The sequence below is a fragment of the Tenrec ecaudatus genome, chromosome 1, assembly GCF_050624435.1.
Source record: "Tenrec ecaudatus isolate mTenEca1 chromosome 1, mTenEca1.hap1, whole genome shotgun sequence".
Taxonomy (NCBI): Eukaryota; Metazoa; Chordata; class Mammalia; order Afrosoricida; family Tenrecidae; genus Tenrec; species Tenrec ecaudatus.
The window spans coordinates 18943908-18957944 of NC_134530.1; the positions used below are offsets into that span (position 1 = coordinate 18943908).

General features: G+C 39.0%; 1 pseudogene; it reads left to right on the plus strand.

Moving 5' to 3' along the window:
* The first annotated feature begins 1929 nt into the window (after positions 1-1929).
* On the plus strand, positions 1930-2852 carry LOC142448622 (olfactory receptor 7A5-like; annotated as a pseudogene).
* Positions 2853-14037: the final 11185 nt, after the last annotated feature.

Consider the following 14037-nt stretch of genomic DNA (forward strand, 5'->3'; position numbering starts at 1 on the left):
TATTTTAATATTATATTTATAATGTGAGCACAAAAATTCGTTTATATAACATATATTAAAATTGTTTATCTCATTTGGTAATTCCACTATTTTTACTTTTCTGGTATTGTGAGGTTTAGAACTAACTAATATAACCTTCCTTTCTCTGAGTCGTACATAGTTTTTAATAATATCCTTTCATCCTTTTTTGTCTCCCTTCCTTCCTTCCTTCCTTCCTTCCTCTCAGTAGACTGGCTTTCTATCACATGGCAGAGGATGGCCACAATAAAATCTCAGCTCAAGGGATTACTTGTCTTTGAAATACCCAAAGACCTGGTTTTATATTACTGACCCTCAATTCAGTTCTCATAGGAGAGTGAAATTGACTTTTTTAAAGAACTTTTTTGTTAGTAAATTGGCTTATCCTATAAATACACCATCATAGCTAAATGTGGGGAAAGTATTAGTAGTTATCAGTAAATGGGATATAAGTTGAGAGGACACCTTAAGCTGCCATCTACAGTCCACATGGGGATATATTATACCACCTAACAATTGAGGGAAGAGTAATTTTTGCAGAATGCTGAATGATATACTGTTCATGTACATTATATTAGTATATACAAATAACACTACATTGGATCACTTAACAATATTGATGTCAGCTGTCACCAAGTCAACTCCAACTCTGGAGTTTCCACATGTGCAGAGTAGAACTGTGCTTTGGAATTTTCAAGGCTGTGGCCTTCGGAAAGCAGATCACCAGGCTTGCCTTTAGATTCCTCCGTGTTGATTGTAAATGACAAACTTTTAGCTGGTAGTCAAGTGCTTGCTCATCTGAACCGCCTATCAGCTTAGCATAATATAGTAAGATATGCTATAATGTATTGTGTTATAATAATACATGTAAAATAATAAATGATATTTAAGTTATTTATCATGGAGTCTTCTACAATCTCACAAAAGTCTGATCCCATATTCCCATCACTTTTAACAGCAACTTCAGTCCAGATTCCTTTTTGCACCTTAGTTACACCATCCACCGTGGTGTCAGAGGGGTGAGGAATAGTCTTGTGTGGGGGGAGCACAGGCGCTGTCTCTGTACAACGTGTTCTTCTCGTGACTAGCATCCTGACTGCATTCAGGTTTCTGCTGTAAGCCTCTGTATCACAAGTGATTATTCTAAGAAGTATTTTTTACTCTATAATTTGCTTATGTCTTACTATAAATTACCTGGTTACAGACCTGACCAGCATTCAAGAAATCACGCACATCATTCACATTTAATTCATGCACTGCCATTCTGCGATGTTACCATAGCTTATCCTGCTGCCACATTGTGTTTCCAGCTTCCATTCCTCCTTCCTCTTAACCCTCTGAATTTTGTCCCTGTGCAAATGCTGTACTCTTGAACTTACATATTTCATTACATGGAGAAGAATTCTATTCCAGACATGAGTGATGTTTTGCATGCTCCATGAGTCCATTGAATCAATTGCCTTTGCACTTCAATCATTCTTCCTACCTCTGTAAGGGAAGAGCACAATAGTAGTATGTTAAACTGTTCACATCAAATAAGGGTAAGAATTATTTATTTTTTCACTGAGGTTCCTAAAATTTTCAAGAACACTTGTCAGAAAATAGTTGGTCAAACCTATTAGTTGAATAAACAGTCAATGTCTAAAGAAAGTTATAGAGAAATAAAATGTTTTAGGGAAAAGATGGCATTAGAAAACAGGACAACTAGACAGTTTCAGCTGTAAAGACAGAATTGAGCACATGAGATTAAAGAACACAAATATATATATATATATATATATATATATATATATATATATATATGAATAGGGTTTAAAATAGAAATGACAGTTTATGCCTTAAACTGTTTTTAACAGCTCATGGCATAGTTTGCAATGCTCTTTTCTCTTTCCAAGGAGTTTCATCAGCTCCATGGAACCAGGAAACCACACTCAGGTTCCAGAATTCATCCTTCTGGGGCTTTCTGAAGAGGCAGAGCTGCAGCCCCTCCTCTTTGCACTGTTCCTCTCCATGTACCTGGTCACCTTCACTGGGAACCTGCTCATCATCCTGGCCATCGCCACAGACTCCCACCTCCACACACCCATGTACTTCTTCCTCTCCAACCTCTCCTTTGCTGACATCTGTTTCACCTCCACCACTGTCCCAAAGATGCTGATGAACATCCAGATCCAGAGCACAGTAATTACATAAGAAGACTGTATCACACAGATGTATTTTATCATGCTTTTTTTTGTTTTTAGACAACTTCCTATTGACAGTGATGGCCTATGACCGCTTTGTGGCCATCTGTCACCCACTGCACTACTCTGTCATCATGAACCCAAGATTCTGTGGCCTCCTGCTTCTGACCTCCTGGGTATTGTCGCTCCTGGACTCTCTATTAAATAGTTTATTGGTTTTGCGACTGTCTTTTTGTACAGAATTGGAAATCTCCCATTTTTTTCTGTGGACTTAATCAGGTAATCCAACTTGCTTGTTCTGACACATTCCTCAATGTCTTAGTCATGTATTTAGTAAGTGGACTTCTGGGAGTTATTCCACTCAGTGGGATCCTTTTCTCTTACATGAAAATTGTGTCCTCCATTTTGAAAGTTTCATCAGCTGGGGGCAAATATAAAGCCTTCTCCACGTGTGGATCTCACCTCTCTGTGGTCTCCTTGTTCTATGGTACAGCTTTAGGGTTTTATCTTAGTTCTGCTGCTATTGAAAACACCAGGGTGACTGCAATAGCCTCAGTGATGTACACTGTAGCGACGCCCATGCTGAATCCTTTTATCTATAGTCTTAGAAATAAAGACATAAAGCAAGCCCTAAGGAAACTTTTCAGCTAAGGAACATTCTATATAAGAGAAACTCAACTTTAAGAGTAGAGAACTGTGTTTGAAAGCCAAATTCAAAATAATAAAAATCTGTACTATATTTTCTTCAGTTCTAAATATGCTTATGTTCATAATTCCATCCCCTTAATATTTAAGACATAATATGGCAATTTGAAGACATAATATGACATCACTACTAGTATATATTTTTTAAATGTATTTATTTTAATGAAATCTTCCCTTCTAAGGACAATTCTTTCAGGGTGACTTCAGTTTTCATAAGGAAATAGATTTTCATCACTAGTCATGGAGGAATAGCATGCTGTTATCTCAAAGGGCCAGTGCTCATTATCATCCTGATCCATTAAAAACCGACACAGAAATCCTATGATTTCTATTTGGGAAAATATTTTTCTTGTGATTACATCTGGCATGAAACCTTCAACACTCCTGGGTTATTTTATTTACAATGAAGTCCTGTTGAGTATTTTGATCATGAAATTTATAAACTTGTTCTTATTAAACTATTTAAAACACTGGTGTTATGTTCAAGTATTAGAAATGTCTTCCAGAACCAGTGTACATGCTCTGGTCTAGCCTGATTTGTAATGTTGAATTGGGTTCATGATAGTGGGTTGGAGGGAAGCATTAAAGAACTAGAGGAAAGTTGTATGTTTCATCAGTGCTATACTGCACCATTACTGAATCATGAATTCATAGTGACTCTTCTGTAAGGCATTGCCGAATGTCTACAGAATGACTTTGATTCTCAACTTCATGTTCCCCCTCATTTTCATGTTTCCATTCTCATATAAACAATTAGTTCATGATTTATTTAAAATGGAGGCTTTGTGGAGCGTGAAGTATTTGATTAAAACAAAAATCCTTGCTGCCATGGAGTCAATACCAGCTCAGCAGCTCTATAGGGCAGAATTAAATTGCCTCCACATCTTCTCAAACCTGGAATTCTCTACAGGAGTTGAGATTCCCATCTTGCTCCTGTGGAGCAGCAGGTGGTTTCCAACGGCTCACCTTGAGGAGTACAGTCCAACTCCACCACACATTTAATACTTTTTAGATACTCTTCTTTTAAGGACAAGTAGCACTGTGTGAAATATATAATATAAAATCAATCATTTTAAATATTGTGAAAACCACTCCTTGTGATAACATCAAGTCTTGCAGAGTAGATCATCAATTGATTTTTTTAAAAATTTACACAGTTTATTTCCACTCATGCATTTCTAACCTTTTAATGTCCCTGTCTTCACTTATGCCATTTCCTCCTGTGTTCCCATTTACATTCCTCCTTCTCTGAGCCCTTCTCATTTTAGGATCTTAAATTGTTAGTCATCCTAATATGGGGTGAACTTAATTCCAGGTCTTATGGGTCACTAAGGACTATAATCTTGGTGGTATCACCAGTCTCTGTCCAACCAATAAGCCTTATAATTTGAGTTCTATTCCACATTCTTCTCCCACTTCTATAGTAATTTACATAATGTATAATTATGTAAATTACTAGGGTGGACATTTTCAGAGTAGTTGGCATTGGTATCAGGAAACCATCCTACTCTCAAGATAGTGGAGACTAATATTTTCATGATCCCTTTGTCCACTGGTCTGTTTCCATGTGTTTTTCAGTTTTCATCACTTTTATTTTCTCTGGATGGATAGAGGCAAATATTTGCACAGTATATGCCTGGTAAGTACCAAATTGGAACACAGAACATTGTCCTTGCTAATTCTACAATGCCAGTTGTTCTTGGCGAGTCTAAGACGATGGTTATGATCCCCCAGGCTCAGGGACTCTCTTGCTCAAGGTGTATGCTTATGTCTAAGACCTTTCAAAAAATTAACTCTTTTCATGTCCCTATATGTTTCACCAAAGAAGGAAAGTCTTTGTCCACCAGAGAATCCCCCCTTCTAGAAATGAAAATTAAATGGAGCCCGTGCTTGGTGTGTCTATGATAGTTATCACCCGGATTCATTTAAGGAGTGAAAGTATGGGAAATGCAGCAATGAAAAGAAGGGCTGATTTGGACATGTTCCAGTGTTACTTGTTGACGTGGTCCACAGAGACTGTAGATGAGAGAGGTCAATTGTGAGAAATCAGAGAGGACTGGCTCGTCGGATTAAAAAGTATATTTCATACTTATAGATATATTAATAACAATGATAAATACACTTAAATACATATTTATGTCAAATCTATAAGTATTCATGGTACACTCCAGGACTCTCAGACCACTCAACAAGCACCCATACTTCACTAATACTTCAGAATATATTTTTATGTAAAGGAGAAAAGAAATTTACTGTTATTTCTGGTAATTGAACATGCTCTCTTAATATGACAGCCAAACTTGACAAATGGTAGTTTCATCAATACTTTTTAAGTACTATTCCATTAAAATCCAGTTATACTGGATTTTCAGTTAACCTTCCTTGGAAAATGCTGGCTCACCAGGAGTGCATTCCCCATTTCTTCTAAATGTTGGGCTATGATATTATTCACAAAGTATCATGTGTTCATGTCACCACTCATTTCAACTAAAGAGAAGATGGTACAGGAGCCTTTTCTCCATAATCTCAATTTCTGCATAATAACTTGCTTTTTAAAATCTTCAAATCATTTTATTGGGGGTGCTTACAGATCTTATCAGAATCTATCCATTGATTTTGTCAAGCTCAATCTGTACATATGTGGCCATCATCATTTTTGAAACATTTTCTTTCTACTTGAGCCTTTGACATCACCTCCTCCTTCCCCCAACTCCTCCTTCATGAGCCCTTGTTACTTTGTAAGTGCCCCTGCCCCCTGTATTACACTGACCACTGTCTCCCTTCACTCACTTTTCTGTTATCCATCCCCCTCGGGAGAAGTTAAATGTAGATCATTGTGAAGGGGTTCCTTCCTTTCTCAACCCACCTTCTCCTAATCTCTTGGTATGTCTATTCTCGTTATCTCAATAACTTGATCCCTTGATATCAGCTCCTCTTTTTACCTTTCCTTACCCCTCCTATTCTTGTGATGCCTTGATAAATTATAAATCAGTATGTTTATGTCTTACACCATCTCTGTCTCCCTCCCTCCAGAGTGTCATCCCTCCTCACCTCCCCACTTTCTCCGTACTCTCTTGGTATCCCTACTGACATCTCTGCTTCTGAGGGATTTATCTGATCTGGCTTCTGTGTGTCCTGAAGTTTTATCTGTACCTGTGTGCATGCTCCAGACTAGCCCTCAGTGAAAGGCAGGATTGGGGTCATGATAAAGGGGGAGAGGAAGCTTCATGGAATCATAGGAACCTTGTGTGTTTCATTGGTGCTATACTGCACCCTGGTTGACACATCTCTTCCTTGCAACCCTTCTGTGAGGGGATGTCCCATTGTCTACTGATGGGCTTTGTGTCTGTGCTCCGATCCCCCTCATTCTCAACAATGTTTGTTTGTTTGACTTGGATCTTCTGATGCCTGTTACCTTATCCTGTCAACATAAGGTAAACTGAGACCCAAGGAGGCTGATAAATGTAACTGAAAGGATAAAGGGAGAGTGAAAACAGAAATAGCTTTATCAGAGGGAAGCTCCCAGACGGGGTTTCATGGGTTTTCATGTAGCCCAGGGAAGTCACTCCCGGTGATCAGGGTGAAGGGTTTTTAAAAGAAGATTTTTAAAAGAAATCCGTCCCAGATGGTAGGTGTTTCAGGCTGTCAGGAGAACAGTGTGTCAGCTTCTTGTGGTGCTCTGTGTCCCTGGACATGTGGTTGCACTCCCTGAACCCTCTTGTTCCCTTGTTGTGTCTTGGTTCCATTTTACCTGGCCAGTTTTCTGCTTTGAAAGAGAGCCTTTCAAATAGCCTGCCTGGCTCCATCCAGACATTCCGGCCTTTAAGTGATAAAGGGTGCAGTGATCTGATCTAGCTACTTCCTAATTGGTTAGGGGCTGACTAGGGGTTACAGGCAAGAGCATACTGGGTTAGGGTCAGCAGGCAGGGGGCTGTAAAGATGCAAAAGAAGCTGGTTAAGAGTTAGATTGGTAATTTCCCTCATCTGGTTTTGGAGGAACTTAAAAGACAGGGATCCAACAGCAACAGAAGGAAAATTATTATTCAGGGTCCAGCTAACGGTATGAGTCACGGTTAAATTAAAATCAGAAAACAAAGAAATGAGTAGACATTTCCACTTTTCACAAATATCTTACATTCTACATAGCATAAGACATGATAAGTAAATGCTGTATAAGATGGCACTGCACTCCTGAAATGGATCATATTGGTTTCCTTCCTGGGGAGATTTTGTCAAGATTCACAGAAAAACTCATGGTCACACTGAGCTTTGAAGGAGGACGCAGGCATGGACTAATGTGGGTATTATTAAAACCATAAGGTGTGCTTAGGAGGTTGCATGCCATAGTTCATAGCTGATGAACAATGAAAGCAAGGAATGAAGAATGAAGCCTCAGTGTGACCAGGTAGGCAGCAGCCGGGTAACAGAGATTTGTATAGTGTTTCTGCAGGATGGGCAACTCTGAAATTAGTGGAGAGCCAATGAAGAGTTTATGGCAGAGGATGTGTACACTCAGACTTGCCCTGTGGAGACATTGCCCTGTTGAAAGTGAAGAACAGTCTAATGCTCTTTTGAAAACCCTAGAAAGATGAAGAGTGGAAAAAGCAGAGTAGAAGTAGATGATGAATGTGTGAGGGTTTGAATTATAATGCATCCAATAACTCATGGAGTACATGAGGCAACTTGATATTTTAATTTCATTATTTAACATTTTAACTCTCCTTTAAAATGGGCAGCAGAATTTGGGTTTCAGAGGTGAAGAATATGATAGTAAAAACTGTAGTTTTTCTTGTCCAAGTGAATTCTGGATGAAGCACACAGCTTGTGCTTTCAAATAACTAATTTAAAATGTTATTTTAATGAGCTTTGGTGTTTGAATAATTCTTTTTCTTCTTTGTGTTATAGAAAAATTACAAATACAGTAAAGACTTTTCCCACCAACCCCATCCTTAGATGCATATTATTATCATCTCTATGAAGATTTTCAAATTACCCATTTGCACCACTTTGTGGCTCAGTATAAAACCATAAGATTGATGTGATGTAGTGTGTTGTGTTGTGATATAATAGTACATACAAAAGTAGTAAACCAAGTCTAAGATCCCATATCATGGAGTCTACTGCATCCTCACAATATTATGGTTCACTTTAAACTACCTCAATCCAGCTTCCTTTGGCACTTTACTTCAAACGTCCACCTTTGTTGCTGTCAGATGGTATGAGGAATACTCCTGTTTCAGGGACTCTGCACTGCCTATACCTCTTCCTAAAATGTTCTTCTCATGACGATCCTCTTATCTGCCCTCAGATTCCCTGCAAAAAGACTCCTTATCAGAAGCGATTATGCAAAGAAGCATTTCTGTTTTACTCTAACTTACTGACTTCTTACTGTGAATTAGGTGAAGTTTATGGACCTGTCTAAATATTATGGTTCACACACATTGTGATGAAGTTTATCCATTGCAATCAGCCCATTGTTGCAGAAACTCAGCCAATCCATCTTGCCATTTCCCCCTACTGTACCAAGTATGATGTCTTTTTCCAGGATCTGGTCTTTCCTGATAAAATGTCCAAATTACATGAGATGAATATAAAGTGGCCATATCAGGTTGTGCTTGAAGAGGTGAATGAACTCAGTCAGTGAGTCAGATAACATGCCATAGAGCAGGCCACTGATAGCACCCAGGATGAGCAGACAATATGACAAACCATTGACACTGGTCCAAAGAACCAGAGGCTGATGAACCACATGTGTGATGCAGGCCCTTAAAGAAGGAAGCAAGGTTCTCCATTGGGTTCATTTATATAGAAATTAAGTTACAACATGAAGATATTGTCTTTCAATTACATCAGACCTCTCTCAGTCTCTTTCACCATATTCCTATCAGCTTGTCATATTTTGGTGGTTTGCTAGGAGACCACAGACAGATTCAAGAGGAATGATTTTACATCCATTGTATGAATAAATGTATAGAAGAACATTTCCACTATCTTGAAGTAAAGTGGTGCATGTGTCCTAATATCTATATGCCTGGAAGGAACTCTAATTAATACACATAATATCCAAATTTGCATATCAACCAATGTAACTAATGATGGAAAATTGAAGAGCTCTACTAATTTCTTTAGTCTAAAACTGATTAATCACGAAATCAAGGTGCATGATCATTTTGGGTATGTGGAATGCAAAAGTTGAAAACCAATAGGAAGGTAAAGTAGTTATATAATATGGTCTCTGTGATAGAGGTGAAGTTAGAAAACATGCAAGAGTTTTGCTACAATGATTATTTCTTCATTGCAAATGTCTTTCTATTAATAAAGATAAACAGCAGTGGTATACATCAATCTACGCAAATGTAATATACAGGAATCAAATCGACTCTATCCTCCAGACCAGATGATGGAGAAGCTCAATGTTAGGATACAAAATGAATTCCTGGGCTGACCCTGGAATAGATCATCAATTGATCATATGTAAGTACATAGTGATGCTGAAGAAAATTTAAACAAGTCCACAAAAGTCAAAATACAACCTTGAACTTGTATATACCACATGATTTAGAGAACATCTCAAGAACAGTTTTGACATAGTGAACACTAATGACAGATATCTGGTAAGCTGTACAATAACATCAAAAATATCATGCTTGAAGAAATTAAAAGGTCATTAAAATGCAAGTGTGTTAGGCATGGGTCCCTAGAGAAACAAAACCAGGAGATATATCATTTTATATATTGATAAGAGGATAGGTTTAAACAACATGAAGGAATATAATGCCAAATTAGTGTACACAGCAGTACAGAGGTCTCAGTTCAACTCATTTCCATGGAACAGTTAATATACTGGAAGTCCTTTATCTCAGGAGGGCTGCTGGGTCCAAGATCAAGGAAGCAGACAGCTGCAGGCAGAGTCCGTCCACAGGCAGCAAACAGGAGGGCGTGTCACCAACAGTCAGCATCTCAGAAGCTTAGCAAAACATGGCTGGATGGGATACAGAACTCAAGCAATGCAAGAAGAGTGGATCCCTCAAGCTCTAGCAAAGTATGCATAAGCAGCGTGGTGAAGTAGATCCCAAAGGAACCTCAAGGCCTAGCAACATGATCCATGGGTTGTCTTGTCCCATAGGTAGTGCAGCTCAGAAGTTGATGCAGTGAACCAACTAAAGCAACTTGAGGCTGGTGTGATCACAGGAGAGCAAGAAAGAGCGGGGAGGCGCTTGCCGAGCCCTTTAACTTTTTCCTGTCCAAGCAAACGGCTTCATCTAACTGATTAATCCCACATGATCATATTGGCCAGGTTGTCACAATAAGACTACCTATCACAGCAAGAAATAAAGAAAAGGTCAAAGTAAGTGTCAGTGTAGATTATTAAACTTGCTCTTGTTTATAGAGTTGTTGATACAAATGAAAGAAATGAAATAAAAAGAGCTGCCAAGAAAATTTCAAAAGCAAGCCTAAAAGGATAAAATAATACAGGGTAATGTGCACAGACCTCGTGTTAAAAACCCTAAATGGTGACCTCAGTAGTTCTTAAGCAGAAAGGACTGAAGAAAAAAAATTCAGGTCCCCAGTTGTAATATTGAAAGATTCTATTGACAATTTATTGAATGACACCTACAATAATAGTTCAATTAAAAATGCTGTAGAGTGTGGAGAAATTGGTACCCTTACACACTGATGGTGGGCTTGTAAACATGTACAACAATTGTGAAAACTGGTATGGTAATACTTAAAATAACTGGGTATATAAATAACAGACAACCAGCAACACCTCTGCTGAGTAGATATTCCAAAGAAGTAACAACACAAACAGACATATACTTTCCTATGCTTATCACAGCGAGTTCATAATAATAATAAGCTCATATGGCCATCAGTGGAAAAATTAATAAAGGAACTCTGCTATGTAAACACAATGGAATACTGTACATCCCTAAAAAACAGTGATAAAACCACGAATGTCCTGATGACATGGATGGACCGGAAAACCATTGTGCTGAGTGACGTTAGTCAATCACTAAAATAGAACTATTGTATGGGCCACCACTAGAAGGATAAATGCCAAGACACAGGAAGCCTTTTGTTCTCAAGTAACATAATCTTCTAATGTATTCTTTCAGGTAAGGAGGTAGTGTGCCTGCTAATGCTCACGATCTATATCTCATCAACTAACTTGTCCATCTTAGTAACCACTTTGACAGAGAGGGCCTCCCTCAGCTGTGGTCAGTTGCTATGTTGAGGAGAGAAGGAGAAGACACGTCATCTCCTTGTCATATGACATGGTTCTGTGAACAACCCAGATCAACAGACACTCCTACCAAGGAGCTCAGTGAACCTCAATGAATATTCAAGTACAGAAGGGCAGGTAGGTCTGTGTAGCAATGAGAATCATACATCTGTTGGTGAGTAACCTAGATGGGGCAATCTGCCCTTGGGAAAAGTGGTCAACGTCATTCAGAGAGATTCACCACCGCCGCCGCCACCGCCGCCACCAGCCAAGGTGAGGATATGCCTTGTGTTATGTTTCTAATTGGCCACATTTGAACCAGTTTGTATCCGGCCTTTGTAACCAAGGACTTTAGGCTCTTCCCTTTTAAGATGCACAAGTACAATGTCTTTCACCGGTCACAACAAGGTTCTGATTTGGAACCCCCACTTAGCAAACTGGACTTTGTCCTAAACTTACTTAGAGTGCATTTAAGAGACTAAATGACTCTCTTGGATTAAGGCTGAAGTGGCCTAGTTAAGAAGAAGCAGATAGAGGGCAGTTCAGGAATGCCATATACTATTCAACCTCTCTTTATTTTAATGACATCTCTTAATCTAACAGGCATGGTTCTTCTTGGGAGAATGCACATTATTGATTGACCTTTGTTCAACCCCAATTTCTGCAAAAATACTGTCCAATCACTTGAATATTTGATCTGTACAGGTCAACAATCTCTCAAACTATGTATTTTGGTCCAGAAGTTGTTCTGTACATGTATAGTTTCTTTTTGTAAGGAGTATTTGAAATTCTACTATGGTAGCTAAATTAATATGTTGTATTAGTCTACATAGACTACAGAAACAAATCCATGGACACACATACATGTGCATAAGGAAGATATTTATATACAAAAGCAATTGAACATTGAGAAAACATCCCAACCCAGTCCAGATCAAGTCTCTAAGTCCAATATTAACTCATATGTCTGATACCAATCTATAAAGTCCTCTTCAAACTCACAAAACCCATGCAATGACTCTGTATGGAGATGATTACAGGATAGTGGGTAGAAAGTCCTTGGATCTAGTGTCATTGGAAACCTGTCTGCGCTGGCAGAGGTCTCTGCATCAGTGTGGGTCCATGTGTCTTGTCAGCTGCTCTCTCCCACGGTGTGAGCAGAGAGTTTCTCACGTCCAAGGAGGAAACACCAGATTTCCTAGAATTCTCAGGAGAAGGCCATGCCCACACAGACGCCTCATTGCTATAATCTGATTGACAGACTAGACTCCACCCCTTCACTTATATTCCTCTCAAATTGACAATTATATAAATACCACATATATTATCAGTATGTTTATCACATATCCTATGGGAGTGATTTATAATGTTCCCATTTAAAGGGTAATTATGTCTCTCAAATGGACCACTGCCACTTGTTAACCATATTGTAGTGGCTTGTGTGTTGCTGGAAGACATGTCACTGAAATTTCAAAAGCCAGCAGGGTCACCCAAACTGAACAGGTTTCTCTCAGGGGAGCTTCCAAACTGAGAATAGAACACAAGGAAGGAAGCAGCTGTCCACTTCAGAGGAATTGACCAGTAAACCCCTTGTGCACAGCATCAGGACACAGTCAGACACTGAAGGCCTAGTGAACAGAAGGAGAGCTTGGTCAGACAGAGTGTCAGAAGATGAGCCCCTCAGGTCAGAGGGCACTCAGAACGTGACAGAGGAAGAGCTGCCTTCTCCAAGTAGAGTCGTCTACTTTGCCAGGGACGGTGTCTAAGCTGCAGAGCAGAGCCTTCCAGATCTTCATTTGCTGATGGGGCATGACTCAACATGAGGGGGAAAACATGACTACAAAATTCACCGAATAATCAGAACTTCGAATGTATGAAGTAAAAATCTAGGGAAATAGTAAGTCAAAAAATGAAACAGAACATAAAATGATCGAGTTTCTGGACATGAATGAGCTGAACTGGGCCGTTTAAAATCAGACAATCATATGGTTCATATGGCAGGGATGACACTATCAAGAGGGAAGGTGTGAATTCATTGTCAGAAAGGATCTCTCTTTCTTTCATTTTAATAGTAATCATTTTATTCGGGACGCTTACAGTGCTTTTAACAATCCATGTGTCAATTGTATCAAACACATTTGTACATATGTCACCATTATCCTTTCCAAAACATTTTCTTTCTATGGCAGCCCTTCGTATAAGCTCCTCTTTTCCTCTCCCTCTTCTACTCTCACACCCTCCTGACCCCTTGATAGTTATAAATTATTGTTATTCTCATAACTCATACTGTCTGCTTTCTCCCTTCACCAATATTTCTGTAGTTCATCCCCCTCGGTTGTTGGTGGTGGTGTAATATCGATCATTGTGATCAGTTCCCCCTCAGAAAGGATATTTCAAGATCTATCTTGAAGTGTCGTGTTATCTGTGATAGGATTATATTTATCCCTCTTCAAGGAAATTGAACAATACAACTAATATGAGAGCTAGTGATGAAGAAATCAAAAGATTCCACCAATGCTTCCAGCATGAAAAGGTAAACATACAATTTAGAAGAATTCACAATTATTGGCGATTTTCATATTTCATATAAATGGGAGTACATGATATATGGCGTCTGGTGAGCCCCCCCCCACCCCCCAACGCAGGCCAATGGAACCCTGGTGACACTGAGGTTAAGCACTCATCTGGGTGCTAGAATGCGTTCTCAGTGGAAATAAGACCCATGATATCTTGATGTCTATAGCCATCTATTTATCCATCTATCTATGTATCTATGTTTGTATACCACACTTTTACATGTGAGAAATTCCCTTGGCATAAATTTTTTTCCTATCTCTATCTCTGTGTCTCTATAGCCATATAGGTAGATGGAGAAGTGAGTAAGCACAATCTGGCTCAAATCCG